This window comes from Canis aureus, chromosome 26 (assembly GCF_053574225.1).
Source record: "Canis aureus isolate CA01 chromosome 26, VMU_Caureus_v.1.0, whole genome shotgun sequence".
NCBI classification, from domain to species: Eukaryota; Metazoa; Chordata; class Mammalia; order Carnivora; family Canidae; genus Canis; species Canis aureus.
Window position 1 is genome coordinate 20,570,616 of NC_135636.1, and position 18,753 is coordinate 20,589,368.

Genomic DNA, 18,753 nt, shown 5'->3' on the forward strand with positions numbered 1-18,753 from the left:
GAAGAATGAGCAGGAGAATATGCAGGAGTCATGGAAAAGAGTCAAAGAGAGGAAGGAACAGTCAAGAGGGGGCCTAGATGCTTATCATGTGTAACACAATGCCTATAGGAGTCTCGGTCTCTTCTACCTTCTGTTTACCATGGTGACCTTCTGGAAACTACTTCTTTCCTTGCCATGATGCTATACTTTTATTCATCCACCCTATTCCTTCCCTGTATTCTCCATAGGCTCCTGTTATTTTTTACTTATTTTACAAGTTGATGATTTTGGTTCATCACTGCCCATATATGGGTAACTTGCCAGAATGATGATTCTTCTTAAATCTCTTTTTCTTGCCCAGACAGATATCTTCAATAATCTCAATTTATGTATCTGACAACATTCTGGGCAATGTCCTGAGGATATATCCCCAAGTGCACTTCTAGTCCATCATTGTTCCCTCAATTTGGTTTATCCCCCGCAGTTCACAGGCACAGTTGTTGGCTTCACAGGCACCCAAAGTAGAATACTGAATCCTATTTTTCTGTCGTCCCTCTTACTCCCACTGTACCTCACATTTAGTCAATCCCCAAGTCCCGTTGACATTGACTCATGAATAGTTTCCAGTTACTCTCCTCCTTCTCATCACCACAACCACAGCTTCATTGCTGCTCACTCAGTTCTTCATCATTTCTCACCTGCACCAACCACAGCAGCCCCCTGACTGGTCTCCTTCCTCAAATTCATCATCTATCCAGCTTCTAGTGTGATTTGTCTGGAATGCAAATAAGACATGCAACTCTATTACTTACAGCTCTTCTTGGCTCTTCACTAGCTACAATCATCAAAATGAGGCCTACAGCACCCTCTGGAAATTACCCCTACTGATACTGATGTTTTGCTTCCCACTTCTCCTTACAATACACTCTACATTCTGGCAATGTAGAACTTCTTATTCCTTGCAAAGTGTTTCTTATCTCTGTTCTGTGCTCTTAAGGTTCTCTCAGTCTTACATGTCTTTCTCCCTACCCCCAGCTCCCTTTAATCAGTTCTTAACCATCCCGAAAACTCAAAAACTACTGAAAATTTTCCTTTCTCCAGATCTGTTGTCACATTTTACATTTTTTTAAAGATTTTATTTATTCATGAGAGACACAGAAAGAGAGAGGAAGAAACAAAGACAAAGGGAGAAGCAGGCTCTATGCAGGGAGCCTGATGTGGGACTTGATTCTGGGTCTCCAGGATCATGCCCTGAGCTGAAGACGCTCAACCACTGAGCCACCCAGGTGTCCCTCACACTTTACATTTTTGATCATATGTATCTCTTTATCTTTCTCACTCACTGTGCCTTCTATTAGAATAGAAAGAACATAAAACACGTCTTTATATTTTTAGGGCCTGGAATGAATGACATACTGTATCTGGGAAGGATATACATCTGGAAGGAAGTTGATGAGGCAATATTAGTAGTGTGACCTGAAACCGGAAGGTTGTTCACCCATTACTTGTATGACTTTGGGAAAGTTTCTTAAACTTTGTGCCTTGATTTCCTTATCTAAAAAGTATAGATTCTTATACTATGTATCTCACAGGGTAGTTCCCCCAATTAAATGAGCCAACAAGTAAAGTACTTAACACAGTGCCTAGAGCATGGTAAGTAATCAATAACTACTAGCTTTCTTTAGAGTGTGTAGCACACTGGGGTTACTAGGTGAATAGATAAATGGATTAAAATAGCCTGACCAGGCCACAGAGATATGAAATAGCATACATGTGTGTGAGCAAACACAGCCAGTTTTTTATTACTCTAAAGTAAAAAATTAAGAATGGGTGAAATGAAATAGTTGATCACTTGGGATCTCACAACCCTAAGTTATAGCCACCACTCTTGTATATACACAAGAAGAGAGCTCTTTCTGTGAGGTTCTGGGTGCATAGCAGTAATGAGTAGGAGCCTAGATCATGCAAAGAAGGAGGCAGGCAATCAAGAACTAGTGTCTTTAAAATGCCCAGCTGCGGACAGAGTTTCCTCCTTCTTAGGCTCTCTTCTTGATGACTCCTGGGGAGTTGGTCTCTAGTAAGGGTTTATTATGGTGACCTTCTAGTATAGTGACGTTTATAAAGCAAGTGTCAGCAAAATTTTTCTGTGAAGAGTAAAATACTAAATATTTTAGGCTTTTAGGCCATATGGAGTCAATCACAATTACTTGTCACTGTAACATAAAAGCAGCCAGAGACAATACATAAACAAATTAATCTGCCTATGTTCCAATTAAACTTTATTTACAGAAACAAAGTGTAGGCTCAACATGGCCATAGTTAGCCATTGTTATCAAGCCTTGCTAAAGCATCAAGTACTGTCTAGAATTTAGTAGGATCTTTTCCTATTAAGTCATACATTGTAGAGAAAAGTTTAACTTCCTAATATTTTTATTTGAGGTTTCCAGAAATCATAATCATCTCTCAAAGCACAATGAACATATGTTTCTAGTGGGTTATGACCTTATGTTATAGTTTTCATCTGTCTCTCTTACCAGACTACTGCATACTTGCCCATTTACCCTATTATTTCTGATCTAAAGATTATGCTTTATAAGGGATTGTTGTTCAATAAGAGTTTGTTAAAATAATTAAATAATGAATAATTTCACCATTAATAAATGCATATACAATAAAAGCTGCTAACTAAAAATGTTTACCCCTAGTTTTCCTAATCCCAACAATTGAATTAAATTTTTTATCTACTTTTAAAAATTATTCTTACATTACTGAATTAATAATGTAGATGTATTTTTGTATCCTGCCATTTAGCTTTTTTCAAACTTCACTGTTTCTGTCAACAAGTTGTGATGAAAATCAAGTTTCGAATGAACAAAGACCCTCCCAAGCTAACACATCTTCTACATGTCTGGTTGCTCCCTTCATCATCTGCTCTTAGAACAGTAGAATTACCAAGTTGAATGAAGTCTTAGGAAAGAACACACTCTCTTGCCTCCAGGTGGATGAGTCAGCTGATTGATCAAGAAGGTTACTCTCTCTGAGGCTGCAGAGGTGGAAGCTATAAGAAGCAAACTACCTTTTCCACACTTACTTAAGCTTTAGCTATGTAGCCATTTCATCTGAGAATTTCCTCTACCTGCCCACAACAAAGGAAAGAAGCATATGAAACAATAATCCTAGCCTACTACTTCTCAAGATTCAAAGTAGTTATAAATCTCCTTGGGATCTTGCTAAAATGAAGATTCTGACTTATTAGTTCTGGATTGGGACCTGAGCCCCTGTATCCCTAACAAGCTGAATTACACAGAAGAGGAATATCAAGCTGTTTGTCCAAGGTTACCCCAGGATGGATGGCAGAGCTTATCTCAAGTATGGTACACCCCAGGGACTGTTCTTAAGAAGCCTAAGAAGACTCTTCATTGAACTTTATGGACCCCTTTCCTCCCACGTAGCAAAGGATGCTGTTGCTCCACCTATATCCCTAGGTTTATTAACTCATTGTACACCTTCTTATTTCCAACTGCCAGTATTCTCATCTCTTTGTTTGCAGGCATTTTCCAAAGCCACGGAAGACCACTCTGCTCATTAGTTGCCCATTAATTGTAGTGCTTGGCAATGAACAGACCTGGGGAGCAATGCTCAAGCAGTAATGAACAAGAGTTGGTGGAGAGATATAACAGTTTCAGAAGGGACAACCCACCCTAAGATATGTTCTATACATTTTCCTAGATGTTCAAGAAGTAATGAGTTAAAGTTGCTCACAGTGGGTACCTGCTCATGACTTTGCCACATAGTCGTTTTTTTTCCCCTGTCACTTTCCCACTCCCACACCACCGATTCCTGCACCTTTCAAACTACTTACACTCAAATTCCAACCAGCATCTAACATCTAAAATTCTGTGATAAATGACCTTGTCAAGTATTCCTACTGCATTATTAATCCTCAAAGAATATTTAAGAGGATGATCTTAAATTTGTTTAGTAAATTTAATGTTTCAAATATATATGTAAAATTATATATATATATATATATCAGATGATTAAACAGAGGCCTGGAAACTGAAGAGTGAAGAAACTTGTCACACAGCTAAGAAGTCACATACCAACTCTAGTGCTTTTATACACACACACACACACGCACACACACACACACACAGGAAATGGTATTTGTACAATGATTTCACAAGAAAGAAGAGCATTTTCCTATGACAAAAGAGGTTAATGAATAAAGGTGGTTCCCAGGAAGTCAAACTAAATGTAAATTTGCTTACAGATGTTTCACATCTCTGAATCTTCATGCCTCAGTATCACCTTTTATTATAATATGTCCCTTACAGGAAAATCATAACACAGATCATGCTCCCTGGTGACTACTAGTTTACATGTTTAAGAATAACTCACTTGGAAATAGAAAGGTCACTTTGGGTGATTCACCATTTGGGATGATATTGATCATCTTGGATCACACATAAACAAAAATTTAGTTCCTCCCAGAGTTGTGAAGCAAAGTCCATTGCAGAATATTTTTCTGAGTGTAATTTCATGCACCTCTTCATGATTTAAAAGAAAACAAAGTACCAAAACATTGAAACAAAGATGGTTCTTTTGTACATCTTGTCACATAAGATTTCTATTGAGATAATCTGGGATAATATAAGAGACTTCCAAGTTAATACTCAACCTGATATAAGATCACATCAGAACAATTTAAATGTGCTTCAGAGAGGAAGAAAATCCCTAAGACCTAAATAATAGATCTATTTATCAAATTGTCCATTTTTGTTTGAAAATTTTAGAAACTGGCATTGGAGCTTCTCTTTTTATATAATTAATAACTTTTCCCTAAAGCCATTTGGGGGAACTAGGGTCCTATGAAATCTTGCCTAAGCTAAATTCTGAAAAATGTAAATATTTACTTGATTTTTTTTCACTCATGCTGTTATTTAGGAAGAAATGGTTAGTGTTGCTTTGTCCAAGTCAATTGTCACTGGGAAAATTATTTAAGCTCTAGTCTAGGGCTGCACTGTGCAAAGCAATAGCCTCTCGTCACATGTACCTATCTAAATTTAAACTAATTAAATTTTCATAAGGTTTAAAATGCAGTTATTTTGCTATGCTAGCCACATTTCAAAAACTCAAGAGCCGCATGTGGCCACTGGCTACCATATTAGTGCAGATTTAGAACATTTCCATCAGCAAGTTCTATTAGACAGCTCTGCCCTAAGACAAGTCTGAAAAAGTGAAGGAAATAAAGGAAATAGACTATCTTCTTTACCTCTATTCCACTCTTATGAGTACAAGCTCCCGTTACTAAATACGATTCTGGACAGCAAGAGTCATAAATCTTTTTGGAGCCACAATGTGTGAGAGAAGGTAGGCTGTTAGCAAGAGGTTATGACCCTATTACAGGAAATGGGAGTCGCTGCCTGCCACATCCTGAAAACAAATTGGTCTTTGGTACTTCATTTTGATTCAATGTAAAAATCCCTTTCATTGCCCTGCATTTTGTAAATACCTTATTAGGAAAATAATGTCTAAGATACATCAATGCTTTCCTCTATGATTTTCTCCTGTCTGTAATTACTATTATCAGAACCACTAAATATTCTGGTACAACCTAATTTACCCTAAACACTTTCAGAGTAAGCAAACAGATTTCAGAAATAAAATATTCAAGTCTTCCCAATGACCAACAGAACCTGGATTTTCAAGATTTAAAAATGGAATTTCAATGATATAAGACTGCTTAGTTTTTCTAAAGTGTACAAATTTTAACATCACTTGGTGGTATGTCTTTCATTGTAGTTATGCATGAGAGAGATCAAGTTTTGTCAAAATCAAAAACAAAGCACCAAACTATAACCAGAGTTTTGTCTGATTGCAAGAAATAGAATGAAAAAGGAATAAATATAAATAATAAAAATATGCATTTATAATGTTTCGGATAGGTTTTTTGTAAAAAGGTAAACATAGACCTGGGAAAACTGTCCATATATTGCAGTCTCCAAAAGAACCCATTTCCATTCAGATCATCTCTTTCTTGCCTTAAACTTTCTAGTTATTATTTTTTCCCCTCACTGGTATCTCTCTCTCTCTCTCTCATTTTATTTTCAATTCTTACTCAAAAGTTAAATATATTCTAGTGTTCAGACTCAATAGCAATGACAATACCTTTAAAATATTAGTTGGAAAAGCAACAGTGCCCTAGGTGTGCACATCAGGAGGTTACCCTAGGGTATTTGTGACAATCCTTCCACAGTGTGTGCTGCACTCTGGCAAAGCTTCAGCCTCCCTCCTTCAGGCAAGCAATCTGCAAGTTCTCACAAAACTCAGAAATCTAGCCATCAGAGAGGAGAGAACCAACCAGAGAACCTGCAGTTGTCTCCAGGGATTTGATGACCATTTGCTGCCAGGCACCTCTCGCCAAGATGCCTAGCAAAGCTATTGGGCTTCCAAGCTTGTGCTGTAGCCATCGGTGACAGGATCCACTCCAGGAACAAAAGCCAGCTCACATCCATACTTAACCCAGACTTCCTAACAGTATCACATCATAAAACCATAGCACATCTGGCACACATTTAAGGCCAAGTTGGCAGTATTTGATACGAAAAAGAAACCAAAGACTGAATTAGCATCCCACATGCTTGTTTTCACAAGTCATAGATGCAGAGCAGAGGTATATGGAGTGAAGCCCACAAGACACCCACGAGCCTTTCCTTAAATGAAGGTTGAGCTGCCTAAGTCCAATGAACTGGAAAAAAACAAGCCAGCAACAAACAATACACACAAAAACAACAAACCCCTCAATGTTGTTGTCTTATTTTGTTTGCCCGAGAAGGTCTTGTTACCTGGATTCTTTCTTTCTTTCTTTCTTTCTTTCTTTCTTTCTTTCTTTCTTTCTTTCTTTCTTTCTTTCCTTTCTTTCTTCTTTCTTTCCATTTTTGTTTTGTGTTTTGTTTTGTTTTGTTTTGGCTTATGTGGAACAAGTATCGGAGCCATCTTTCAGATGGGAACCTAAATTAGGAAGAGGCTCTAACTCCTTCCTTAACCTGTAATTCCAAGTCACTCATACCTCTAGCTTCCAGAATGAGCTAGGTCTCATCTCTGCAAGTCTGCAATGTCCAAGGAAAAGCCTGGCTTTCAGAAAACATTCCTTTGCATCAGAATACAAATTCACTTACAGGTGGGATTCCAGCTACATTCTTACTCCAAAGTGTCACATTCCAAAAAAAAAAAAAAAGACTGTAAAGTCCTTTTGGGAGCATGAATCAGGCAAGAGCTGGGGGAACAAGTACAAAGTTTTAAGAGATGCTTAATTAATACAGACCATAACTTAGCTATGTTGTAGTAAAGAATTACTGGAGGTTGTTACATTTTTTTTCTCAATTTAATTCTGGTGGTATAGTCTGATACTAAAATGGAATATTTATAATCAGAACTTTCCTGGAAAAGCAGGGACACATGCTTCTTTGAAGGTGAACAAGTCCTAGGAATTTAGAAGAAAATCGGGATAAAATTTTAATAATTTTGGAGAAGGAAAGGTCATTCTAAGTCAGACATAAAATAGAGAAGACATACAAGAAATGTTAAACCTGATAATCAAAAATTGTTTTAAAAATTAACAAAATTTTTATTAAATTAAAAAATGAAATAAAATTGCAAAAAAGAAAAGAAAATTCTGTATGTAAGCTATGAAATAATTTCAGCACTAATTTTGCCATGTATCATTTCACTCATGCTCCTCACTCACCTTCAATGTTTGCAGAACATATGACAAAGCTATTTTCTTGAACTTACACAGTGTATCTACAAATCAATAGAAATGAGTCAAACAATGATCCTTAAAAGATACAAAAAGGCAACTTTTGTAAAAAAAAAAAAAATACTAAAAGCAAATAAAGCTATAAGAAGCTGCTCAAAGTCAATCAAAAAATAAAAACTAAATTTTTAAAACTAAGATAAGCAAAACTTAAAATTCCTAAGTTATAGTGGTGTTGAGGCAGTGTCCTATACTAATAGGGTCCCTGTAAGTGGTACATTTTTAGAGAAAAATTTGACAAAATTGAGATTAAAAATGAACATTCTCTCTTACCTAGAATTCTCCCAGTAAAAGAATTTATCAAAAATACAGTCACAAAAAAAAAAAAATACAGTCACAGAAGTACCTATCTATATACATTCATTTATATGAATAGACAACATATATTTATAATTTTATAAATATCCTGAGATATTAGGTCAAAACAACAAGTTCATACAGTTCAGTATAGTATTATTAGAGGTGGGAAAAATATAACATACAGAGAAAAAAATGTAAGATACTGCATACAATAAGGAATCATTTGTATATTTTTAAAGAACATGCATGTAAGTATGTGTACATATTCTCTTCCCCCAGAAATATATAAGAAATAGTTCATAATGACTATGGGGGTGCAGGGAATGGATGTAATTGGTATTTTTCATCTGGTACCTTTCTAGCATAGTTTGATTTTTTAAAACATTTGTATGTAATACTGTTACTTAAAAAAAATAACAAAAATAAAATTTCTGTAGCAACCTTGCTGCAATGCTCTTCAGTGAGAAATAATTAAATCAGCCTTCAGCTTGAAAGAGCTGTCTTCTGGTGAATGGCAGGGCCACAAAAGAAGCTCATTACCATCTTCTTCAAACCCACTGAAAGGAGTAAATTTGGTCCTAGAGCATAAACAGTAATTATCTATGCATTTCCCCTGCAACTTCTTTATAAAGATTTCAAGAGAATGAATGGACTGGATTGAGTTTCATGTAACAGTGTTTGCCCAATGCAGGTGAGACTCTGAGCAATCTTTGATCCAAGTGGCACTGATATAGCAAAACCGCAACAGCCAGGGCACATCTTAAACTTTCCAAAATAAGCAATTTACCAAGGGAGGTAAAATTCCCAGGTGGTAAAATTCCCTTTTTCCGTGTATGGCTGAGGAGAATAATGCCTAGTCTTATAAAAGAGATGTCACAAAACAAAATACATATTCAAGTCTTCTGCTTTTTTAAAACTTATTCTCATTGGGGAGTTTTTGTTTTGTTTTTTGTTTTTTGTTTTTACCTTTTAGGATATTTTTAACTATTATTTTTAAAAAGTTTAAGCTTACAGAAAACTTGAAAGAAAAGCAAAACAATAACCTATATAATCTTCATTTAGTTTATATATTGTATATTTGTATCTTTGCTTTATTGTTTGATTTTATATAATGCTCTTTTTAAAAAATATTTATTTTAGAGAGAGAGAGAGAGAGAGAATCCTAAAGCAGACTCACTGCTGAGTGTGGGGCCAGATATGGGATCCAGTCCTAGGACCATGAGATCACAAGCTGAGTCAAAATCAAGAGGGGCATACACAAAGATGAACTCAAAATGGATGAAAGATCTAAATGTGAGACAAGATTCCATCAAAATCCTGGAGGAGAACACGGGCAACACCCTCTTTGAACTCGGCCATAGTAACTTCTTGCAAGATACATCCATGAAGGCAAAAGAAACAAAAGCAAAAATGAACCATTGGGACTTCATCAAGATAAGAAGCTTCTGCACAGCAAAGGATACAGTCAACAAAACTAAAAGACAACCTACAGAATGGGAGAAGATATTTGCAAATGACCTATCAGATAAAGGGCTAGTATCCAAGATCTATAAAGAACTTCTTAAACTCAACAGCAAAAAAAACAAACAATCCAATCATGAAATGGGCAAAAGACGTGAACAGAAATCTCACAGAGGAAGACATAGACATGGCCAACACGCACAGGAGAAAATGCTCTGCATCACTTGCCATCAGGGAAATACAAATCAAAACCACAATGAGATACCACCTCACACCAGTGAGAATGGGGCAAATTAACAAGGCAGGAAACCACAAATGTTGGAGGGGATGCGGAGAAAAGGGAACCCTCTTGCACTGTTGGTGGGAATGTGAACTGGTGCAGCCACTCTGGAAAACTGTGCGGAGGTTCCTCAAAGAGTTAAAAATAGACCTGCCCTACGACCCAGCAATTGCACTGCTGGGGATTCACCCCAGATATACAGATACAATGAAACACCAGGACACCTGCACCCCGATGTTTCTAGCAGCAACGTCCACAATAGCCAAACTGTGGAAGGAGCCTCGGTGTCCATCTAAAGATAAATGGATAAAGAAGCTGTGGTCTATGTATACAATGGAATATTCCTCAGCATTAGAAATGACAGGTACCCACCATTTGCTTCGACGTGGATGGAACTGGAGGGTATTATGCTGAGTGAAATAAGTCAGTCGGAAAAGGACAAACATTATATGGTCTCATTCATTTGGGGAATATAAATAATAGTGAAGGGAATAGAAGGGAAGGGAGAAGAAATGGGTAGGAAATATCAGAAAGGGAGACAGAACATGAAGACTGCTAACTCTGGGAAACGAACTAGGGTTGGTGGAAGGGGAGGAGGGCGGAAGGTGGGGGCGAATGGGTGACGGGCACTGAGGGGGGCACTTGACGGGATGAGCACTGGGTGTTCTTCTGCATGTTGGCAAATTGAACACCAATAAAAAATAAATTTATTATTAATAAAAAAAAAGAGTGGGCTGCCTAACCAACAGAGCCACTCAGGTGCCCTACATGCTTTTTATATATATTCATTTTTTTTTCTAAAATACATCAGTGTAATAAGTTGTATACATTATGACCCTTTACTCCTAATACTTTAATGTGTATTTCCTAAGAATATAAAAATATTCTCTTACATAACCACAGTTACCAACGTCAGTAACTTAACAGTGATACAATACTCTTCTTTTTCTACCATCTGTATTCCCAGTAACATCCTTTATAGTGTATTTTTCCTTCCAGTTCAAAATCTAGTCCAGGATCACATATTGGGCTTGGTTGTCAAGTCTCCAGTGGTATGCTGGTAAATGTTTACCAACCAGTGCTCCAGTGGTAACTACCCTCATTTGTATCATGTCATTTCTGTGATGTAAGTACTCTCACCTTAACCAATTTCTAGCTACCAAAATGAAATAACTGAATGTGCATGCAGAAAGAGATGTATAAATCTGGCTTTTGCACACCTAAGTGTATACACAGCTGAGTACATGTCTCTTTTAGTCTGCTTTAACCTGGGAATATTCTTCAGTCTATATTTTAGATGATGACATTTTTGAAGACTATGGTCCTTTAAAAAAAAAAAAAAAGTGTATGTTCCTTACTTGGGATTTGTCTGATATTCCCTGTTCACATTCAGTTCATGCATTCCCAGTTAGAGTATCACAGGTTTTTTTTTTCAGGGTATCACACCTGGAGGGCATACAATGTCCATTTGTTCCACATTTACAATGTTATTTTTTGTCACTGTGTCAAGGTATTAACTGATTGCTCTATTACACACTTAAATTTTGCTCCTTATCTAAAGTGGAGATACTTTAAGACCATGTTTTAAGATCCTTCTCCTCATTAAATTTTCCCTATCATCTTTCTGCTTAAATATTTAAACAGAAATATCTTAGAATTCAAAAATGTTTATTATAATTATGTTATTTAAAGAATAGAAACTGTGTGCCTCAATGGCTTAGCGGTTGAGTGTCTGTCTTTGGCTCAGGTCATGATCCCAAGGTCCTGGGATTGAGTCCCACATCGGTCTCCCCACAGGGAGCCTGCTTCTCCTTCTGCCTGTGTCTCTGCCTCTCTCTGTGTGTCTCTCATGAATAAATAAATAAAGTCTTTAAAAAAATAAAGAATAAAAACTGATAAATTTCTACTCTGAAGAGAAATTTATGGACATAGATTAAATATCCTAGTGGGTATCAGAACTGAAAAATGGCAAAAGTCTGGGCAGTAAATTTTTAGAATGTTCATGGCTTTTTTTTTTAATACTAAGCTGTGGTATTATTTTTTAAAGAGGGGTCAATAACACTACCTTACAGAGTTATTAGGAAGATCACAGATATATCATATTCCCAATAGAGTACCTGCCACTTTTTAAGACTCAGTGGTAACTAAGAAAAATATATGTTGAGGATTTATTTTCTGTCAGAGTTGAAACAACCCATTATAAAATTATGAGAGAAGATAATGGTTTGGGGAAAAATAGATCAAAATCAATTTCATGAAATAAGGATGAATAATTCTGTATATAGGAGAACTTGGCACATAAATCTGGGGGTGATGTTTAGGATCCCTGGTTAACCAGTGATCTGACACATTTTAATTTTTCTTGAGCAATACTGGGAGCTACAGGACAAACCTTAACAACTTTGAAAAAGTACAAAATATCTTGGAAGAGGAGATCTAACATAAGAGGTAAGTTCCAAGGAACAAAACAGGGAGCATTGAAGATGAAAGAAAAATACACACAACTGGACTTCACCTGAATTTAAGACTGCTAGTCATCAAAAGACACTATTAGAAAAATGAAAAGCCACAAGGACTGTCAAGAGGATATCTACAATGCATTTATCTGACCAATGGCTTGACTCTTGCATTAGTTTTCTATTGCTGCTTTAACAAATTATCATAAAATTGATTATTTAAAGCAACATAAATTTATTATCTCACAGCTCTGTAGGTTGGAAGTCCAGGTGGGCTGGACTGGTTCCTCTGCTCTGGGTCTCCCATGGCCCAAATCAAAGTGTCAGCCATCCAGAACTCTTACTCGAGGCTCTTGGGGAGAATCAACTTCCAAACTCATTCAGGTTGTTGGCAGCATTCAGTTCCTTGAGACTTTTAAGCTGAGGTCCTCATTTCCTTACTGGCTATCACCCAGGAGCCTCTTCTAGCTCCTTAAGGCTGCCTATTTCTTTGTCACATTGTCCCCTCTATCTTTAAGCCAGCATTGGTGGACCAAATAATTCTCATCCTTCCAATCTCTTTGACTTTTCTTTCTGTCTCATCTCTTCTGCCTCCAACCAGAGAAAGTTCCCTTCTCGTATGGGCATAGGTGATAAGACTGGGCCCACCCAAATAATCTTCTTTCAGGTCCCTACCCTTAATTCTGTCTGTAAAATCCCTTTCACTATATAATGTAATATATGCATAGAATCTAAAGATTGGGGCATGGGCATTTTTGGGAAGTCACTCTGTCTGCTATGGACTTATATCAAAAATATATAAAAATCATATGCTACTTAATAAAAAAGAACTTTTTTAAAGGGGCAAAAGATTTGAATCTTGATACAATGCTTGAATTAGCATACAGAAACATCCTCAAAATCAGTCACCATCAGGGAAATATAAATTAAAACTGCACTGAGGGATGCCTGGGTGGCTCAGTGGTTGAGCATCTGTCTTCGGCTCAGGTCGTGATCCCGGGGTCCTAGGATCGAGTCCTACATCGGGCTTTCTGCAGGGTACCTGCTTCTCCCTCTGCCTATGTCTCTGCCTCTCTCTGTGTGTCTCTCATGAATAAATAAATAAAATCTTAAAAAAAAAACTACATTGAGATACTACTTTACACACTTCATACTCACTGTAATGATTAAAACAAAGTTGGTGAGAATGTCGAAAACTGAAATGCTCATACATTGGCATCTGCTGGTATCAGAATATAAAATAATATAATCACTTTGTAAACCAGTTTGACAGATTTTTGGTTAAACTTACACTTGTCATATGATCTGGTAACTCCTCCCCTTGGTACTTACCCAGAAGAAATGAAACCATATGTCTACAAAAAGACTTTTATTTCCATGTTCATAGACATGTTACTGATGATACCCAAGGTCTAGAAACAATCTAAATATAGATCAACGAGTGAGGGAACAAACTATGGTAAGTCCATACTAGTCTTACTTAGCCATGAAATTGAAAAAACTACGGATGCATGCAACAATATAAATGAATCTGAAAAGCACCATGAGCAGTGAGAGAAGCCAAACTGGTAAAAGGACACACTATATGGGTTCACTTATATGAAGTTCAATAACAGAAAAAACTCATCTTTAGTGATACAAATCAGATCAGGGTTGCCTCTGGAGGGTGGGGTTTGGGAACTCTATTGGTAATGGAAATGCTCTAATATTAATTGGGATGATGGTTGTATGTGTGTGTACATCGGTCAAAGTACATCACACAATACAATTAAGATCTATGCATCTTACTCTACGTAAGTATACTTCAATAAAATCTTTTTATTTTTCTATTTTATTTTTGAAAGATTATTTATTTATTTATTCATGAGTGACACACAGAGAGAGAGAGGCAGAGACACAGGCAGAGGGACAAGCAGGCGTCATGCAGGGAGCCCTTATAAAATCTTTTTAAAGAAAAAGAGTAACAGAGGAGAAGCAAAAGCCAAGTTGGAAGGTAAGCTTAATGTCAATCTTGTAACTGTTGAAAATTTTGTATCCATGATCATCTTCTGTTGGCTTGATTTGCCAGCTTCTGAGAGAAGTGTAAAAATATCTCTTTATAATTGTAGGTTTGTCTATTTTTTTCTGGTAGTTTCCGGTGGATGTTTTTTCATCCCTCAGTTTCATTCTGTTCCATAATTTTTGCTTCGTCTCTCATAAGATATAGGACTAACTTGGTTGTTTTTATTGCTGTTATATCCTTGTTTAAATATTCAAGCTAATAACTTTTTTAGAGGAGAGTTTAATCTACTTCTGTCTATTCTATATCTTTAGCTCCTTCATTTGTCAAAAAGATCTTAATCCCCCTCAAAATGATTGGAGGATATTAGATAATCCTTAATACAGTGTTTCCCTGGAATACTGCACACAATAAACTTTATGTCATTTATTTATTCAATATTTATTGTTCTTCTTTTAAGTGTTAGACACTGGGTAGATAAAAATAATGAGAAATGGTTCTATCTTCACAGAAACTCTTTTCTAATGGGAAAAACTGAAAAATGAGTGAACATGCCTAAATAAAATAAATGCAGACAATATAAAGGGGGAAATAGTCAAGACTGAGACAGAGAAAAGTAGGTGGGAAAATCCTCAGGAATGTTCTGGGAAAATTACAAATTGAGAGTAGGATTTCCATGAGAATAATTTATACATATAAGATTACACACACATATATGTGTGTGTGTGTGTGTGTGTGTGTGTAGTGTTGTATATATATGCATATATAGTATTGTAAATATATACATATATAAATGAAAGCTGAGGTTAACATTAAAGAAAAGTTCTAACACTCTAAAGGCACTTGTAAAATTTCAGTCAAACACCTAACGTGGTTATTCTTGAGCTAGGAATGAAAGTTTATGAAGATGAGGAAGGTTTCTGAGTTCAACTAATTGAGTTTCCTGTCCCTAGTGATACTAGTCCACAAGGAGACACGGGAAATATTATTCTACATGGAGAAAGCTCAAATGAGAAAAAACCAAGCGCTTCCTGTTTTCTAATTCCATGTAGGCTCACTTGAGCTGTGCTGCTTATGGTCAGCAATTACCTACAAATCAAGTGAACTACATTTCCAAGCATTGGATTAAGACAAGAAGTATACAGTTGAGTCCCATGTTAGTTACTTTTCCCATATTAATGTGCTACCAATGAGTAACTTCCATTTTGCTAATTCACCCTGTAGGAGATTAAGATTTGAAATAGAATGACATTTTAAAGGTAATCTGCTTCAAATCCTCTCATTTTACACATGAAGTGAAAGATTCAGAGAGGCAAAGCAACTTGTTCAGTCACACAACAACAACAAAAAAATCAGGATCTTTCAGTAGTCTTTCTACTCAACTCATTGGCAAATGGCAGAAACTACCTAAGATTTCCATAAACCTACCATTTTAATTTATGTCATCTGCATAGAAACAAAACTTCTCCTTAAAATTTTTAAATCAGTTAACATAGCTGATAGCAGTGGATGTGAATGAATAAATATAATCCTGATACCCAAGACACATTACATTCCTTAAAATGGTAGCCAATAGGGCAAGCCTGTAAGTCATAATTTATTTTCCAATGAAACTCTAGTGAAGTAAGGGTCTGATGCCAAATTCTAAATGCCAATAACCATAAATATCATACTTCTATGCTCTAAGCATAATGCACTCTAAGATGCATCTAAATTGATTAAACAAAGCAATTCCAATTTTGAAGACATGAAATTGTAATTCATATAATATATAATTATAATATGCTATATAAAGATAATTTTAATTTTATTTCAATTACTTTATTATTTTCATTTTATTTACTCTTTCCTTACTATAGTGCTCTAATTTTACTGAAATAGATTAGAGCAAAAAGAGGATCCTTCTCGCCAAAACCCAACCATACCACCCTTCACCCTGCTGCCACAAAAGGGCACCCTTCATCAAATGTATCATTGAAAGTAGAGTCTCCAAGAATTTTTTACAGCAGACTTTTTAGGGAAAAATCTGGTCCAACACCATGAGTTTGGAGGCATTAATCAGGGAATGCCTTTCTGCTATCCCCTTTGTTTTGGTTGTAAATAATTTGTGGTTAGTCATGTTTAAAGTCCCTGTGCTTACTGGGGCCACCATTTCATTAGCACTAGGATTTTTTTTTTCTTCTTTTAATGGCTTCATCTTGGAATTAAATTTTCATGCTTTGTAAAGCATACGTTTATCTAAAATGTACAAAGAACTTAGTGCAAAGAACTTAGTTGGCATTCCTTATTACTTCCTAATAGCACTAAGCCCCCAAAGTTTCATTTAATCGGTGATCACATTCCAAAAAAGTAAATGCGTTTTATCATGAATCTCTTAATGCAAATCATTTCTCATCTGGTCTACAACCTGTAAGGAGAATATGTGTTCATGTATGCATGTGTCCTTAAGATTCAGGAGCAGTGATTTTTCACATGAAGATGTCAGCAAAAGCATGTCCAAGTATACTGTGGTTGCTTGATAAGACAAGTCTGTTAGTTGATAAATGTCAATGCTTAAAGGAGACAGGTAACGGCATTTAATTTAATAAGAACTGTTTGCATTTCTGAAAATTTATTTATTTAATCTTTAAAAGGTAGAATTTCTAATACTGTCTAACAGTAACTCATGTCTTATTTAAAATTTACAATAGCACAAAACATATTTTTAAGACTACTATGAGTTTCTAATCATTTATTTACTTTACTGAATAATTATATGTGTTTCTGAGACATAAGCAAAGGTTAAATATTTTAGGATGTATTAAAACGGTTGAGAGTTAGAAAAGAAAACAGAAAAATAAGCATGTTTTATGCTTAGGAAAGATGAGAGGAAAAATCATATGGATTGTAAGAATGAAATTAACCACTGAATATGATAAAAAAAAACTTCTGAAGAAAGACAACAGAACTAAAAATAAGACTGCCATAGGAATTAAACAATACAAGTATCAGAGATGAATAACCAACAGGTAGTAGTGAATATGGAAAAACAGGATGTGAGAAATGTTACAATTTTTTGAGTGTTGCAAGGTAAGACAATTCAAAAATATAAATACACTAAGTGCTGCCATAATGTACAGCTTTCATCTGACCTACTACCTAAAACCCCTGAGTTTATAAAAGTAGCTTATGAGAATAAGGTTGCTAAGAGACACCATTGACAATGTAATTGAAAGTATAACCCAGCAAGGCACTGATTACATGTTACATAATATTAACTATTAATGATCTTCCCATGTATTCTAAATCTTTTGGGGGTATTATCTTTTATAATCACCAAAACAACTCTAAAATATAGTAACCATCACCTTGGGACTGTATAGGATACACTAAATATAGTACCAATAAATTATTGTTATCATTTGGGTCACTAATTCTGCCATATAATTTGTGCCTATTTTATGCAAGATCCTATAGTAGAGACTTTTACAAAAGCTATCCTAGTTAATTATCAATACAACCCCACACAATAGTAATTATCACCCATATATTACAGTTGAAAAAACTGTAAATAAAATAAATCAATTTACCCAAAACCACATCACTTATAGGTTACGGAACTAAAATTTTTCTTATTGTTTGATACAGCCACTTTAACTAATTTCAGTGATACTGCCTCTAATTCACATAGTTTCTGTACTGCCTAAACCAGATGTAGAATAAAATTACCCTGTTATTGTCAAACTCCCCTTTGGGCCACTCTTCTCCTTTCTATCCCACATTCACTTTTTACAATGAGTGCCATGGTGATCTCTCTACCACCCATTCCATGCCTTTCCTTATGTGAATGTGGTTCCAGGGGCACAGATTGTAGGTGAAGAAGATATCTCTCCTTTGCTCTGACCACAGGATTGATCTGAGGTGGGTGTATGACTTAAATCAAACTAATCATAGTGACTTCTGGAAACTCCCTGAGGATTCTGGAACCATGACCTTAAGCTCTGAGTGATGAAGGTGTGGATGTAATGCACAATAGCTCTTTTGGTACTATGAACACAAAAACAACCCAGAGAAGAGGGCTGAAATGAGAAACTCCTTAAATAAAGGATCTTGAACTCTTGAACAACAAACCAAAAACAAACCAGGACTGAAGCTTATAAACTTTACAAATGTGAAAACCAGTACAACTCTATATTGTAAAAGCCAGTTTGGGTTGGCTCATCTCTTAATTATAACCAAAAACATCCTGATAAACTCTCTGTTCTTTTGTTCAGCACATCACCATCCACTTTGTTCTCTGTTATAAAGATGAGGTTAAATCACATTCCTAGTGCCTCCAAGAAATGTATCTTACCAAAGCTGTGGTCTCAGAAAGGGAGGGCTGCATGGTATGACAACTTGGCATGAGTCATTCAAGTTTCAGGAAGTTGTATATCCTACAAGCAACACTGATTGAAACTCAAATAGAAATTTCAGCTGC